Genomic DNA, 17,508 nt, shown 5'->3' on the forward strand with positions numbered 1-17,508 from the left:
GCAGGAACCTCTGTGGTTTCCTGACACTCCGGCCAGTGCCCTTTCCGGTCCACCGCTGCTCCCTCCCCGCCAGAAGTCCCTACCCTCACATGATGTTTGTGTGAGTCCACGTAATACTGGTGTTAATCAGTTCAGGAATCACTTATTAAGGCTGTGATAATATTAGAAAATAATACTTAGAAATCACTGAGTTATCAGAGACATCTTTCTTATAAGTTATTTTATCCATTATTATTAAATGCATAAACTCAAGCACATCTAATTATAAGAAACAGCACAGGGAATATAATCCATAATATTTTAAAATTATGCATTGTGTCAGAGGGGTACAAGATTTATTAGGATAATAACTTAGTAAGTTATATAATGTCTAATCACTGGGGTGTACACCTGAAACTAACATAATATTGTATGGCAACTGAAATTGAAACATAAAAAAATGATTTAAAAGAAAAAAAATTAAATAAATTACCCAAAGTATTTGCTGATTTAAGTTTCAAAGATATCTAAAAGAGGGTTGAATAATGATGTTATTACAAGTAAAAAGATTTTAAAATGTGGCCCTCAGAAAATGTTAACTAAGTGCATGTTTTCTGGAGAATAATTCACAGTACCAACCTTAACATTGAATTAATTTATTTTAATTTTTTATCAGATTTCCAAAAAGCATCAAACATGTACATGGGCACCTTAAAAATAGCAAGTAAATATAATTATAGCAGTGGATGTTTAAAATAAAATAATAAATATTTTGAAATAAATCATTCTCTTCACCCACCAGCTCACCTCTATACTCTAAGCGAAATCCTAAGTGAATAGACCTCCTGCCCCTTATGACCCACAGGTCAACCAAGCTCCTCCCCAAAACACAAATTCAAAATGCCTGACTGAGAAACTCCTTTTCAAGAACTGAAACTAACTCTGCAAGGTAAAACATTTCATTATAAATTCTTAGTTAGAAGAAATGCCCATTAGAAACATGTTTAAATAGCTGAAGCAAAAAAGTTTATATGAAGACTCGGAAGAGCTCTATTTTCACTGAAACTAGTAGAAAAGTTGTTGGTGACTAACCAAAGCATTTCAGTTCCTGTTCCTGGCAACTGGAAAAGGTTCACGACATGCAATTTGAAGGCACACACAACACAGCTCTAGATATTATGCAAAGAGTGGATCCCTTGGCCTCTAACCATCAAAGGGAATTTTATAGTTAATTCAGTAACACTTCATCAAAATGATGCTGTTATATATGTCCTGACTCAATAGCAGTTTTCCATCCACTTACAATAACCTAAGTCTCCACAGGGTGTTTAGTCTCCTCCATTAACACTGTATTTACCAGTTAAGAACACCTCATCTATTTGGTTTTATCAGAATGAACAATACAAGTCCTTGGTCAACATTCTTCCATCCCATCCTGAACGATGAATGAGTGAATGAATGACTAAGCTAGAAACACACATCAGACCAGTTCTTGTCCTCTCATTCAAGGCCACAGATACAACATGTAAGAAGATAATTTATGCTTTCAAAGGCAATATAAGCAGAAATATATTAGAAAATAATACCAAGGTGAAATTAACTTTTGTTTCCCACTCAAATTTAAAAAGTCCACATGAACATTTTATCTTTGTCAAATAAACATTTCCAAATGTGGGCTAGAGCATTCTTAAAATATGCATTATAAACATCTAAATTAACACATAGTTTAATTCAAATATTTTAGTAACTCTACAAAACATGTTAATATGTGCATCAACTCCAGAAACTCAAAATTTATATTTTGACATAATAAAAATCATTGCCTTTATGCATATATCATGCACATATTTTTAAAAATTTGCTTTGGAAGCAGGAGAATTCCAGATTAAGAGTTCTGTGGCAAAGGTCCCAGTGGTTTATCAGTTCAGCTAGAAGCTGTGACCATTTAAAAGAGAGGTAAGCACGGTGGCATTTCCCACCTGGCCCTGACAGTCACGCCTGGGGCTGCAAAGCAAACAGAGAGAAGAAACAAAGGCCCTGTTTTCTCATAAGTGTAACGAAGCTGAACTTAAAGTAGGATAAAGCCTGCAAGACATAATCCTACCAGCCACAATTCCTGGTTTAAAGAAAAATAGGAAAGTATTAAAATGAAGCAAGAAGAGATAATAAAAGAGAGTGAAAACAAGGTTTACTCTGCCCTACCTCTCAGTCTCAGTGGTCCTTCCCACTTCTGAGTTTGCTTGCCGGTTGAAAAAAAAATCTTGACAGTGTTTCAAAAGGTAGAAGACATCCCTACATGTGGGGAATTCCTGAGGATATGTAGCATATTTACCTGTACACCCAAATAAACATACTGACCCTATCCATCCCAAGGCTTCTGATAGGACGGGAAAAGCAGCCTGGTAAAACGTCATGCCAATTGAGTTTCTAAGGAAGAGGAATGCCAGTTCTGTAGTAGGTAAAATCTACTACAGAGAATGTATGACAATTTCTTTAGAATCTCTAAGGAGTCCTACTACCATTAATCCAATAACTGGATTCCTACATTCTAGCAGGTTAAATACATGCAGGGTTTACAATGGTAGGAAATAGCTCTGAAGGGTGATAGCAGTAGCATAAAGCACATCATAAATGTACTTTCGTCAAGCCATCTTCCTATAAAACAGGCAAACTTACTTACGTTGGCCCATTTCCTATAAAAATAATGTATTTTATTTAAAATGTTGCATGTGTTTTCTCTACCCAGTTGCATTTCCCAGTTCCCAGCCTAGAAGACAATAGGAAATCAGCAAATGTTTATTGATTGAGTGATCAAGTAAGTGAATGGATGGATGGATTGTAACTGTACTCACACACACAGCATGCTCATGCACAATCATGCATTTGTGGGGTTAGGGAGCAACTGCTTCTTCTTTCATTCCATTACTCTTTCGAATTTCTCTCCTTTCATTCCTTTTAAATTATAGGGTGGTCTGTTATCATTTCAAGTTACCCTTTGTAATAATATGGGTATCTCTGTAAAAGATCTTTTATTTGCCCAGTTTGCTATAATAATTGATTTTTAAAAACACAACGAAAAAAAACAAAACAACCATGATATAAATCTCATCACTTTACATTCTATAGTAATATGTTATTCACCTTAATAAAGCAACTTAAACATTTTTATGTATTGTTCCTAAAGGTTAAACTGTTAATAATATCCCTGCAACCTCCTGTCAGATCATGGCATCCCTGCCCTGTTTCCTCAGGGTGAGGGCGGCACAGAGCGCCTGCATATGAGTGCATGTCTGTTTATTGGCACATACACATCCTTGAGGACAGGAAAAGGACTGGTGTGTGTGTGTGTGTGTGTGTGTGTGTGTGTGTGTGTCTATGTGTGCACTCACTTCCCTGGATTGTTCTCCACGGAAAGTTCCCTCCACATGGGAAAGGAGCCAAGGAGAGCCCGAGGACTTCCCTGACTTGGAGCCAAGGGTGTGGAAAATGTGTGTAGCCCAATCAGCTGGGTGCTTCGAGAGAAGGAGTGGGAAGGAGGAAAGAGGAAGCAGGGAGGAAGAGGGAAGCTGGCAGCAAGTGTTGAAATCTTTTACTTGTGGGAAAATAATCTAGGAACCTAACAATTCTGAAATATTTTAAAGTTTGCAAAGACTTCTCGGGAAAACACATTCTCCAGTGATGCCTCTAAATCCAGTCAAAGCTCTAAGATCTACTGTGGTTTGCATGAACTCGATCCATTAAGGAGAAATCACTGAGGAAGCTCAGCCTTTTCTCTCCCTGATGTAGTTTAATTATTTCTTCAAGGTTGGTAATAACCCTTAGAATGTTTCCACCCTCTACCCTCCTGAAACTTTCTTCAAAAGCCATCCCATAATCCATACCCTGCAACATACAGCGGCCCTCTCTTTGACCATAACATTGAAGATGACTTTGTAGCACTTTACACTGTCAAAGATACCTCCCTCAAATATAGAGTTCCCAGCTCAGGATCTGATATGCTGGAGACAGTAAGTAAGAGCCCTTCTGTCCATGAAGCTCCTCTCCTCTTAGCACGGATGCTTGTCTCCCTTGGTTTTCCAACATTTCTGGCAGCTAAAATACATTGGTGTTCTCTACCCAATCTTCAAGGTTGAAGTGTCATCTCGTCTACATGCTACCCCACTTTTCTGGAGTCAGAATTAAGGCCTCTCTTCCTGTGTTCTCAGAACCCTTTGCTCTACCCCCGTTATTACACTGATCATGATCGGCTGTGGATTTTAGTTGACTGAGTACATATTTTATACCCTGAACTAGATTTTCAGCTACTTGAGAACAGGGCCATTCTCGTTTTTTTTTTTCAGTATACACATCTAGCCCCAAGCACAAGGTCTTGTACCTGGCTGGTTTTCCATAAATGTTGATTGGATTCAAAGGTTTACGGAAATTGTTGAATGGAATTTTAAATTCCTTCCTGTTTCCCACCCTCAAATAGCCAATCACATGCCACAACCGATAGACAACTTAGTGTCTCTTCCATCTGTCCCTCCCCTCCTTTGTAACCCCATTACAACCAGCCTAGGTCAGAACCTTATTACCTCCCATGGAGACGAACCCAATAGCTTCCTAGCTAGTCTCCCTCCAGGTTTTTACTTCTTATTGGTGAGGTAAGATATATTTCAAAATTACAATCCAATCATGTTACTCCTTAGCTCAAAAGTGGTAAAGGTTCTTGAAGGCCTAACTAACTGATATGCCCATTACATATTCAAAGTCCTCCCCACTCCATAGATCTCCTGGTATTTTTCTTTCCTCTCCTTTCACGGCTCCTCTTCACTTACCGACGCTGCGTTCCAAACACCCCCTGTCACTTTTCACTTTGTTATGGCACCCATATTCCCCATCACATCTCGTTGCCTATGTGGCTGTCATTCTCTCCACCTGTGAAAACCTTGCCTGTCTTTAAAGACTTCCTCAGGAGACACTTCCTGATCCCCAAGCCTTCCTCCACATTATCTCAAGAAAATGCGTATGATTCCTTTCTCTGAATTTGCAACACATTTTATTTATACCTTTCTCAGGGTGCAACTTAGGCTTCTTACATCCAAGTTCAGCATATACTAGTATCTCTCTTTTCGGTTTATAGGCAACTTGAAAGCTAAAATGCAGACTTACTCATCACTGTATTGCTCCAACCACCAGAACACTACATTTCATATGGCAGAAATGCCATAAATATTCATTGAATTTAATCGAACTAAAGCTTTTACAAATAGCCAAAAAGCTCAGGTTCCCTGTAAGAAGGATGAGGGCTCAAGCCAACTTAGTGTTGGCATCTGTGATGATTGGTATTCTCAAAATTTCCACTTAAGGCTGATGACAGAATCAAGCTCTGCTACAGTCAATGAATAATTTATTTGTGCACAAAACATTCTGTTAATGGAAATCTTTTTATGGCTCCAGAACTGAAATATATTTACTGCCCTATAGTTATTAAATGCTTGCTTTAATCATTAATACACAAGGTAGGGGGGCAAACGATAATTATCATTATATGCTCTTCCACGGCATTAGTCAAGAGAACCTCTTCTAAAATTCAAAAACTCCTCAGTGGACAGGAAACGGGGAGGAGGTTACCCTAAGACCTGCCAACTCACCGCCACCACCAAACCTGAGAGAGCCTGAGGATTCTGTTGTTAGACACGCCACCAGCTGAGGAAACAGCTTTAGATTCTGACAAGTTACACATTTTTTCAGCTTTAGTGCTCAAGTAAAACTGCCCTGCTTCCCCTGAACTGGAGTGCCTCGACCGAAAACTGCAGCAAAGAAGAAGTGCATGTGCTTGCGCATTCCCTCGGTTTCCAAGCCTGCCAAGAAATGCTCCTGCGCTGTGCTATTTCAGCGAGTTGTGAGACGACAATGGCCATGCTCCTCAAAAGGAAAAGACAGCTATTTTGCCCGTATGTTTTTCTTTGAGGAGGCCGAAAGGCACGCTTCTGGCTGCTGTGAGTACTCTGACAAGTATACATGTTCTTAAGGAGGTGACTTTGGGGGGGGGGGGGTTGGCAGGAGTAAAGTTGAGAAAACCTAAAACCATCTGAAGCTCTTGGGAAATATTTAAGAATCTGGAAAAAGAGCAAGAAGAGGAAGAAGACTCACGTCTTCCCCAGTGAATTCCTGTTTCCAACAATAAACCCTCTTGAAAAAACGAGAAGTTAAGTACATGCTTTTCATCTACTTTTATCTTCAACTCAAGTGGTATACAATCACATGCATCCTCCTACTACCCAAACCAGCTTCTTCTCCCTTTGTCCCTTTTTCTGTAAAGTGATATTCAAACTCCCAGGCTCAAAGCCTGGTGTCATCGTTGACGGTGTCCCTCGAGGGGCATGCATGTGCGTGTACATGCAGGCACGCACGCACACACACACACACACACACACACACACCCCTACTCTACCCATTCAGGCAGTCCTACATTGGCTTCCTGCCCACTCCCCCCTCCTATTGTCTGTATCCAGGTGCTCTTCATTGTCACCACTCTAATTCAGGCCCTCCACACCCGCCCTATTGCCCAGAGCCTCAAGTCAGGGGATCATAAGGTTCTCTGCATGCAAACTTCCGAAGGACAAGTCTAGGCACTGTACCCTCGAGTATATGGAAGCCAGGGACAATGATCAGGGCAGTGACCTGTGGAAATATCAGGAGAATCTTGAGGAAAAGAATTTGAACTGAAAGGAGCCACAAGGGCACCGTGATGCAAAACCTGAGACGTGAGGAATGAAGGAAGAGACTAGACAGGAAGAAGTCAAAAGTCAGAAAGCATTCCCTAAACCTGGGATGCAAACGTTCCCCCCCCCTCAAGTTTTCCAAACAGGGCTTTCTTCTCTGATGGAAGTGTGGGAGGAGAGGTAAAGGGCACAGCAGGAGGTGACAGCTCTTGTGTGAATTAATGGAAGTGCCTCCTAAATGTCTTCTGTGCCTTCAGGAACTCTCGCACCCACTCACCCACCCTCACCTCCACCCCCACGCCATTCAGCACAACCTGGCAGGAGCCACATTCCACCAGTGCAGCTCTGGTTACATCACTCTGCTGCTCAGAAATTTCCAGGGGCTTCCCGCCACTGCAGGCCAGATGAAGTGCACAGCCTCGGCTGCAGCTCCGCATGCAGCTCCCAGGAAGCCCTTACACTCAGACGCCACGTCTTCCTTGTCCTCATTAAATCTCATCAGAGGTCAATTGTTTCTGTCCCCATGGTCAACATAGAGACAATGAAACGTGTGTGTAAGTGAAATGTGGGAATTTTTGTTTTGCTTTGGTTAGACGGGAAGGGACTGTTGTTATTTCACTGTAAGAAGGGGTTTTTTTTTTTGCATTCAAAAAGAACACTAAAAAAGCACATAAATTTGTCCTTATGGCTCTGCTCTGGATATTTAATTAAGTATCAGACTTGCTGATTCATCTCACTAATATGATTAAAATTAAATCTGTGCCCAGATATCAATCTGCAGTCCCCAAATAAATTGTGAAAGAAAACGCACGACCAAATATGTCTATCAAATTTAACAAATATTTATTGAATAGTTACCATTTTTTCTAATCACCGTTTTCAAGGTTGCAGAGGATGCCAATAAAAGGAAGACAGAGTCTTTGCCTGTGAGCTGTCACAGTGCAGCACATGAGATGAGAACCTTCCCAAAATCATTTACTATAAAGCACGGGCACCGATATATGCACAAGGAACGACACGGGAGAAACGGCAAGTGTTAAAATGACTCAGAGAGAAAATGAGATAAAACACGAAGCTCCCTATGTAAGTGATTTTGTCCAATTCCCAATTTAGTCATTCATGATGAAACCTATAATTGCCAAGGGAATCAGAATTCCACAGACCAGTCTTGATCTACAAAGCTGTTGGCTTGGAGCTTGAGATTCTCAGAACAGGGGGAGTGACTGGGTGAACTAAAGAGTTTATATTACCAAGGATGGTAAAGGTGTGCTGCCTCCAAAATTCCCTGGATTAATGAGCTGTGACTCTTCTCCCAAACTCCGATGTGGCTTCTATTTCCTTATATGATTCACACTAAACAGAATATAGTGACCACATCAACAAAACCCCGATATTCGAACACCGCCAGCCGACATGGCATACTGTCTAAAGTTAAGAAAACAGAATTCTGGTTCTATGACTCACTGATACTGTAACTCTGAGCAAATCATTAAGTTGTAACCCCACGAGCCTCTGTTTCTTCGTACACAAAACAAAATGTGAGTCATATCTATATAGTATCTATTGCCCTTACTGAGATAACGTCACATCGGAGCCATTTGTAAACTGTAAAGCATTACCCAAATTGCAGTTCATCACAGGAACAAGGCATACGGTTACTAAGCTGCACTGTGTAGGTTTTGTGTGGTGAGAAAACCATGAGAGGTTCCCCCACGCAGCCATCCTACGCTGCACACTGACGTGAGGAGACGGGACGAAGGACAGGCAGGAGGGAATACTATGAAAGGATACAAAAGCGACCCACAGTCAGATTTTCAGATGGCTACAGAATGCTCGTGGAGCAAAACGCGTTTTGCTGGTACCACGGGTTTCGTTAATGCCGGCTGACTGAATGATGAATTCATAAATGGGTCAAGTATACAATGTACGAGGGAATCAAGGTACAGCTGAGTGACATACTTGAAAACAAAGCAGGAAGAGTCAAGTTTTATAGTAGAGGGTAAGAAGAAATTGGGGGGAAATAAATCCGTGTGCCTAGCAGCAAGGGGCTCCCCTCACTCGGACTGTAACGGGAAAACAGACAACTGTCCTTATGAGTTGACCATAAGCGTCCAAACATTTCACATCAGTTTAGTAATAATCAGAAATACTTAAACTCTATTAAGTCACCTTGCAATACAGAAGACCCCAAGAGAAGAACTCTATACGCCTGAACAACTGTAAAAATGACCCTGTGTAAAAGGAAATATTTTGAGGGTCACAACACCTTTGAAGCTTACAAGGTGTACTGTTTTATATGTAACAGCAGCAAAAGGTATAGCAAACCATAGAGAACAGATGGCAGATCTTATTTGCAAACTTATCAAATCTTTGTAAGACCTGCTAAAAATGTCCAGGTAGAAAGAGTTACAAGTTTTCCATTTTCCATATTGGTATAAGTAATAGCCAAAACAAATAAACAAACAAAAAAACCCCCAAACAAACATAAAAAGGCATAACAGAAGAGAAAGGAGCAGATGGGTGGGTGGACAATGCATTTGGGACATCACAAAATACAGCAATCTCCACAGAAAATAAACTATTTCCGATATCTTAATTCAAAGTAAGATTGAATAACTTCTGATTCCAAAAACTACTGTGATAACTATGTAATTCTCAACAAAGTAATTACTGCTCTGAAACCCTATTTCCTCAAGTGAATATGGGTTTTTAATTCTTACTTTGGAACAATTTAGCAGCTACAGCAAGAACTTGAGTCTGTGGAACATGCCCAATGAAAGCTAATAGTTTTCACCTTCCCTCTTCCCTTTTCTCAGCTTAAAGAAGAAATACCACTTACACAATTCTTCAATAATTACCTCCAATGCCACGAGGGCATATAAATCTGAGTAGGCAGTTAAAAGTTCATAGGTCAGCTGATATTATCTTAAAATGACTAAGATCAAGGCAAGTCATAGTCCTGGGGACTTGAAGGGAAATGGCAGAATATGAAAAGCCATATTATTTTATAGCTAAAATAATTTGCATTTACTATCTTTTAAAAAAAAGCACCATAAAAGGAAGAGTAATCTAATGGTGAGGGTGTTCCATCTTGCAAACTGTTTTCTATTTACTACCAATTTTGGAATGGGGAAAACTGGACGCATTTTTAAAACTTATTATTTAAAAAAAAAACCCTCATTTGGGCTAATGGACAAGGCCAGGCGAACAGATTAATGCTCCAGGAACTGCTGATTGCGCAAGGCATACACAGCATGAGGAGAGCTCACCAGTTTCATATGAACTGTTTCCTTACCCAAATAAGTATTTGGTTTAATTGAGAAAATGTACTCATCTCTATGGGTTATGTCCAGGATGGTAGGCCAAAGAATTAGTCACATGGTTGGTAAAATATAATTATGGTCACGTTTAAACAGTGATTGTGACCACTACTGCTGTTAATCACCACCATCACAATCACTACTGGTTACTGAGTCCCTACTACCTCCCAGGAACTTAACCCTCATATGATCTTATGAATTAAGTAGCATCCTAATTTAATTCAAAGAAAGAATTATTTTAAAACACAGTGACCCCAGTGAGCTGACTTTACCCCAGCCTCCCAGAGCTCCCAGTGCGATGAGCAAGGGGAAGGCCCACTGCACCCGGCGCCCGGGCCGTGTCTGTCCTGCAGAGGCACGAACAGAACAGTCTCCTCAACACAGTTTAACCTGGGTCCTGCCGACCAGAGGTTCAGTGCAACATTGTACGGTACTTCGGGAATAACTGTACAAGCCGGCCTTGGGAGCAGATGGAAAATAAAATGTGGCAGACAAAGCCATTTAAGTTAGTGGCTCAGAGTATTAATTTTCATCTTCGAACATCTATTATAGCTATTGAAGAAATTAAGGCTTTGCTTTTGAAACTCTTTTTAACATTTCTCTTCCTAATGGGTTTTTCATCTAACTGCCTTCTGTCCCTTTAATTATCCACAAAAGTTTCCGAATAGCACCACGTGTCCATAACAATGGAAATTATTGGTCACAAATGAATCTGTGACCCAAGGGTCATGAACCTGACAGGCAAAATGAAAAGATACCCGGGGTTTCCACACTTGGTTTCTCTACACTCACTGAATGCTCAACGGCTACATTAACTAATCAAGTTCCAGGGCAATAGCTTCAAGGGAGATTATTTTAGACAAAATGAAGGCAGTTGTCATCGGCATTGCACAAACAATGCAACTGTCTCCATGAAAAACCATCTGACCTTATCACGTCTTAGCATGTCCACAGGTAAAGCAGATACTACTAGTTTAGTTTCCAAGTCTGCTTCCCACATGATTAGACACTTTCCTCTCTTACTCATTATATTTCGTCAGGTTTTGAAATAGCTCCAGTTTATTCAGAGGAAAATCAAGCTGTACACTTTAGCAATGTGAATAAAATTTAGGAATACAATGTTTTTTCCCAAATTTTCTGTTACTCTGTAAAGGGTTAATTAAAACATGAGTTTGCCTGGATTTTTTTTTAAAAATTACCAAACCTTAAAATCAGTATCATTTAGACTTCTGATGCCAAAAATCTGTTTGACAGAGCAGGTTTCACTCTCCTGACATTTTAACAGTAGCCAAAGTCCTGTTCACACTAAATGCTGCCTTGGCAGCACCAATAATTTTCTGAAAGCCTAAACTCCTCCTGGTTTACAGTTTTCTACCTCCAGGGCCTTCTGCAAAAACAGTGTGATAAGGAAGTTGAATTGAGACAGGCCTGAAGATATCTATTCCTATCACAGAAACAAAGATTTCTGTAAAATGTTTATGGTTTAAAATAAAAAGAGTCACCGATTTATTCATTCCACCTTAGATCTGACTCTGATACAACACAGGACAGGCACACCCAGACGTCTCCCTGTACGTGAGATCTGACAGTTTCCCATCACCTCAAGTATTAAAAGCAAGTGATCATTCAAAGAGTAAACAGAAAGATCTGGATCCAAACTATAAATGACAACATTTTCTAATCTCATCCTTCGAAACAGGAAGTTTCCAGAAATATGGAGAAACTTCAAAACATGTTTATTTAGACAGCATCCCAGACTTCTTTCACATGTTTTGAGGGCCTCAAATTATTACTGTCAAATTTTTATGTAAAACTTAATGTCTTGTGTGAGAGATCTTTCCAATAATTCTAAAACCAAACCACATAGAAAACACTTGATTCAACTTACCCAACTGCTGAATGTTAAAAAATTGGTAAGAGTGTTCCAATCAAATCAATTCACTTAATTTTTCAAGTAGATCTGATTACTATCGTCTTTCAAAACAAATCAAAGACTCCACCTAATGAGGAAAAAAAAACAACAAAAGATTGTGTTTGAATCAGAGCAGCATTATATGATTTACACATTAGTAACACAGAAGTCAAATCAAATCATGGTTGTCGCTCCTCCCAGTTACTATGCTACTTAGAACTATAAAACAACAAAAGCATCTGCCAACTAAATTAAATTTTTCAGTTTGGGGTAAAATGAATGTTCAAGCCTAGAGAAAACAATAAAATAGCCCAGCAGGGTGAGAGCAGAAGAGTTTATTTTCAGTACTGATTGGTACATGGAAATGATGGCTATATAATGTCAGTTAGGATACATAAAATCAGACATGAGGGAACGATACAGCTGACTGTTTTGGAATTCGGCTGGTTGATTCTTATTAATTTATTAATGCAACAAAAATGTGTAAGTTGCAGTCCCTTAAAGCTGTTAAGGTCTATGAACTAATACCCAGATACATCATTTGGAGAGAACTCACTAAGATGAATTTTCAAATCATTCTTAAAATGTTACACCCTGTCTCTCATGGAAAGAGTTTGCTAGACAGCTTAATTATGACTTATAAATAATATAAGTTAAATTTATTCATTTTATTAGTAGATGCACCTTTTCTGAAGCCCAAATGTAAAATTAACTAAGCGCCATAAGAAAGGCTGAGAGAAAGCAAGCTATATCTCAATGGGTGAAAGCCTAAAACAAATTGGATTGCTGGGGGGTTGACCAGAAGAAGGAGACAAAAAATTGGACAGCTTCCAGCTACCGTATTTTGCCACGTATAATGCACCCCCGTGTATAATACACAGCCACACTTTGTGTGCATTATATACAGCAAAATATGGTGCTCCTGAATCAGGTTCCCCCAGTGTAGAGTTAGTATTTTAAAGTCCCAGAACGTGAAATACAACTATATCCAAGCGAAAGCACAAAAACCTACACCAACACCATAAATACATGATTTTTAGTACACAATTTGAAATTAGCCACAGATTGTCACTCCCTCAATTCCACTCCATATGCTAGAAACATTCCCTGATAATTATCTCAGTTAAAGAAGAAAGGATGAGACAGACTTGCTATCCACTATTGGAAGGGAGATGCTCAAACACAAAACTAAACAAAATTATTCCTAACAATGAGGACAAATAGCAATAATTATACAAACGAAGTAGAAATCCAGAGTAGTCGTGGGAACTAGGTTTCCACTTCTAAGACAACCTAGGTCTAGATTCCCGTCTGATTGCCATTCCAGAAATAGTTATCTAGGAAACTCATCTGTATATGGTCTCAAAAGACTTATTTATCCAATGGCAGTCTTTATTACTATTTTATGGTTCTTACCATGAATATGACAAAGGTCAAATGGTTTGGTTATTTTAAACCACACTCTCTCAACAAATATAGGCACCTAAACAGTGAAGTGCAAAATGACACAAAATGATATAGTTATTTTTCACATTTGTACATCTAGAGCTGTGAAAATAATTTTTTATTTTTCCAGGTCTTTCATGAAAGAATGAGGAAGCCTCTTTTCAAATAATATTTGGTAGCTATATTCATAATATCATCTCTGAATTTTTTCCATGATAGTTTTGCATTATTACACTATTTACCAACTTATGTTTATGTAAGTCACTTTCCAAGAAAAAGTAATGGGGCTTCTTCTCATGGTGCAGAATGAACTTGAAGATTCTTAAGGATCCTTTCTCACTAAAGTGAACCCTTATGAGTTGTTGGGGAGATAGTAAATTGGTACAGCCACTATGGATAACAATATGAAGGTTCCTCAAAAAATTAAAAACTAGAACTATCATATGACCCAGCAATTCCCCTTCTAGATATCTGTATACAAAACCTAACACTAATTTGAAAAGATATATGCATCCCAATGTTCACTGCAGCATGGTTTACAATAGCCAAAATATGAAAGCCAATAGGTATCCATTAATAGATGAGTAAACAAAGAAGATATGATATACACACAATGGAATATTACTCAGGTATAAACAAGAATGAAAGCTTGCTATTTGCAACAACATGGATGAAATTCAAGGGTATCACACTACGTGAAATAAGTCAGACAGAGAAAGACAAATACTGTATGATTTCACATCTATGTAGAATCCAATATACAAAATAAACAAATCAGGAACAAACTCATAGATACAGAGAACGAGAACAAACTGATAGTTGCCAGGGGGGAGGGTGGTTAGGGGAATGGGCAAAAAAGGTGAAAGGGATTAAGAAGTACAAACTTCCAGTTATAAATATAGTCATGGGAATGTAAAGTACAGCACTGGGAGCATAATAATACTGTAATAACTATGTATATATCAGATGGCTACTAGACTTATCGTGGTAATCATTTCGTAAGGTATATGAATGTTTAATGTTAAATGTTACTGTGTTGTACATCTGTAGTTGGCATACAATGCCAACTACAATGAAAAATTAAGTTTTAAAAAATTCTTTCTCACTAATTTTTCAATGTATAATATGAAATTGATCAGTACAAAAGTATACATCCACCATTCCTCTTTCTGTCTTTTTTTATTTCTTAGGTTAAGTATGATTTTCTTAAAATATGTAGTTCATAAAAGGACTTCAATTACTTAAGCATGGCCGGTCATTGAGTGTTTTAAAAGGTCATTCACCTGTAACATAGCAAATATGCTCTAGTTTCAGTCTAACTATGGTTATCTCAGTGGCCAGTGATTTCAAATTACCTAGAAATTTTTCAGTGGTGACACGGCATCTTATATCACACTTCAAATGCAGGAAGTCCAAAATATATTAGTTTCCTGTTTGGCTGATTCCGTTAAATGACTGCCCCTAATTAGCCCAGAAGATACAGATCAGTTGCCTGTTGAACAGGCAAGCCTCGTGTGTCCAAACCCCAAGATGACATTCTTTAGAAATGTTCATTTACTTAGAAGTGAACAGTGACAGCTGAGATGGGAGCACAGGCTCCTTTCAATTTTTACATGACACAGCAGTGCAACCCCTGAAATAATTTCATAACCTGACTAAACCGGTTGAGTCTAAACCTCCTTACCTTCCATTTATTTGTATTGCCTGCCTCACCACACTGAGAAACAAAACCAGAAAGAACGAAAACCCCACCTCAGTCCACTTTGGCTCCGTAAGAAAATCTAAATACCTATATTTTGCTATGTATAATGTTCACCCATGTTTTTGGCCCAAACTTTCAGAAAAAAAATATTTTGTTTTAATTTTTTAACTCAGATTTTATTTATTTATATTTAGCAACAAAACCAATAATCATATTCCAGGGTATTACTTTGCATATGGATATCATTATTGTTTTCTAGAGTTACACTTTTAAGGCATAGGCATGAATAAAAGAATTAAAAACATATAGATACAGAATTAGTACTACCCAGGTATAATGTGCATCCTTATTTTTTCCTCCAAAATGCGGGCAAAATGTGCGCATTATACACAGCAAAATATGGTATATTTGAACTTTGCATTTCAGTCAGTTACACGGTGTAAACAATGGAGTAATTTATCATTAGGTGATATCTGATAATGTTGTCACCAATGGGTCTATTTCAGTTATTTGCGTACAACAAATCAGATGTGCCTACAATGTGAGACCTGAGTAGCTTTCTCTAGCTGAATGGGTCACCCCATGCAGCACCCAGGAGCCATGCTTCCTGAGTTGGCCTGGCCACTCTGGGAGCACTTCAGCCACGTATGCTGCTGTGACAGTGAACACAGTTAATCGGCTCTCTCAGGAGCACTTTATGGCAGCAAATGTTAATGTATTCACAGCCCTGGACTCCTCCTTAGTGACCACCAAATAGTCTCCTCTTATTGACTAGGAGACTGGGGCCCAGAGGGTCACAGTCACTGGCCCAGAGTCATGCAACTAGAAGACAGGTTTCCTATCATTGCACTGTTTTCCCCTTTACATCACAGAGCATCTTTTCCTCCTGTAGGCAAAAGCTCAATTATATTTAGCAGGAGTTTACTGAGCACCAATGATGTTAAAGGTGCTTCTCAGTTTAAAATGGGAAAGAAATAAGTACAAGTGAATGAGAATAGACTCACAAATATTACAGGCCCCATAACATCTTTTTCATCATGGTTATAATGAACTCTCTTATTTGCAAACCAAGCAAAAAAAAAAAAAAAAAAAACTGGCCAAGGAGAATAAGGAGACGGGAATACCTTGAGACATACACATCCAGGATGTGGCATATTTTGGCAGAACTACATGATAACATTTGGAAAGCAATAGTAATGGCCAGAGTTAGTACAGCTGTCTTACTTAGTAATTTATATTAATCATCCTTATAAATACACAACAACATTGAAGACATTTTTCAACCAGAAAAACACCCTTCTTCCCACCACCCAATCACAACTATCTTCATTTTTAAAATATTAATCTAGTATTTATTCACCTCTAGGTAAGCATATTTTCATATAGATGCTCTTCTAATACACACGTAATTATGCATCCTCATTTTTTTACTGAGCATTTCACGAAAACATTCTGTATTTCCATGTAATTCACATAGGTCTCGTTTTTACTGGCCATATAATATTCCACAGATTTAGCAAGCTTAGTCTTTTCCTTAATCATTCCTATATGCGTGAACATTTCAGATGTTCTCATTTATTTTTAACACTGGAGATATGGTTTTTCCTTAAAATATTAAGAGAAATATACTCGATGTATCAAATGGTACAAATATTTATTGACTTCAAGTTTATAGCCAAATTAATGCCAAGAGATTGAAATTACCTATAAAGCCACCAGCAATATATGAGCATTCTGCTTGCACCAAACTTCCTCACATTGTATGTGATTAAATTTTGGGTGATTTATTTCATGTAAAATGGTATTCCAGGGCTGCTTTTTTATTTTAATGGTAACCATAATTACACACCTATTTTAAAATAATTTTGACTTTTATCTTTAGTGAAATTATCTATTCATGTAATCTGACTACCTTTAGGTTCTATTTTTTCTTATGAACTTAAATGGGCTTTTAATATGATGCATATACTGATTTTTCTACAAATTGTTCTGTAAGTGTGTTTTTAGATGTTTACCCATTTACTATATCTGGCATATATTTGGATCCACAGTGTGATGTACATATTTAAATACTTCAAACAAATCCCAAGTTACCCACAATGTTATTTACTAACTGTACTACACAAGGTTATAGTTATAATACTTTATGTGCATATTGTATTGTAATGGGCCTGTTTCTGGATTCTCCATAACGTTACATTGGTCTACATATTTAAAATGGAATGTTTATTAGGGCAGTATGATGTGACTGGCATTGTTTGGCCGAGTTTTCAGCAGTGTAATCACAACTGTTTTATGGTGTGTTTGAGTCCTCCATGAGGCTAGCTTCCTTTTTCTCTTTTTTCAAATATTCCTTAATATTGGGTTATCCAAAAAGCCCGTTATATTTTTTCCCAAAAATACAAAGCACATTTTTCATTTGCACCACTATCTTTATTGATC

At 38.3% G+C, this 17,508-nt stretch overlaps 1 protein-coding gene across 6 annotated transcripts in view; it reads right to left on the minus strand.

The window, feature by feature from the left end:
- Window positions 1-17,508, minus strand: part of HIVEP2 (HIVEP zinc finger 2) — a 183,727-nt gene that overhangs the window by 69,328 nt on the left and 96,891 nt on the right. For 4 of the 6 annotated variants that reach the window (XM_036024796.1, XM_036024794.1, XM_036024797.1 and 1 more), the window contains exon 2: window positions 11,895-12,006. The gene's annotated coding sequence lies outside the window, so the exon portion shown is untranslated. Of the gene's footprint in view, window positions 1-11,894; window positions 12,764-17,508 lie in introns of those variants that run through there. The other 2 variants (XM_028508939.2, XM_036024793.1) reach the window with 1 other exon arrangement.

Source organism: Phyllostomus discolor, chromosome 4 (genome assembly GCF_004126475.2).
Source record: "Phyllostomus discolor isolate MPI-MPIP mPhyDis1 chromosome 4, mPhyDis1.pri.v3, whole genome shotgun sequence".
Classification (NCBI taxonomy): Eukaryota; Metazoa; Chordata; class Mammalia; order Chiroptera; family Phyllostomidae; genus Phyllostomus; species Phyllostomus discolor.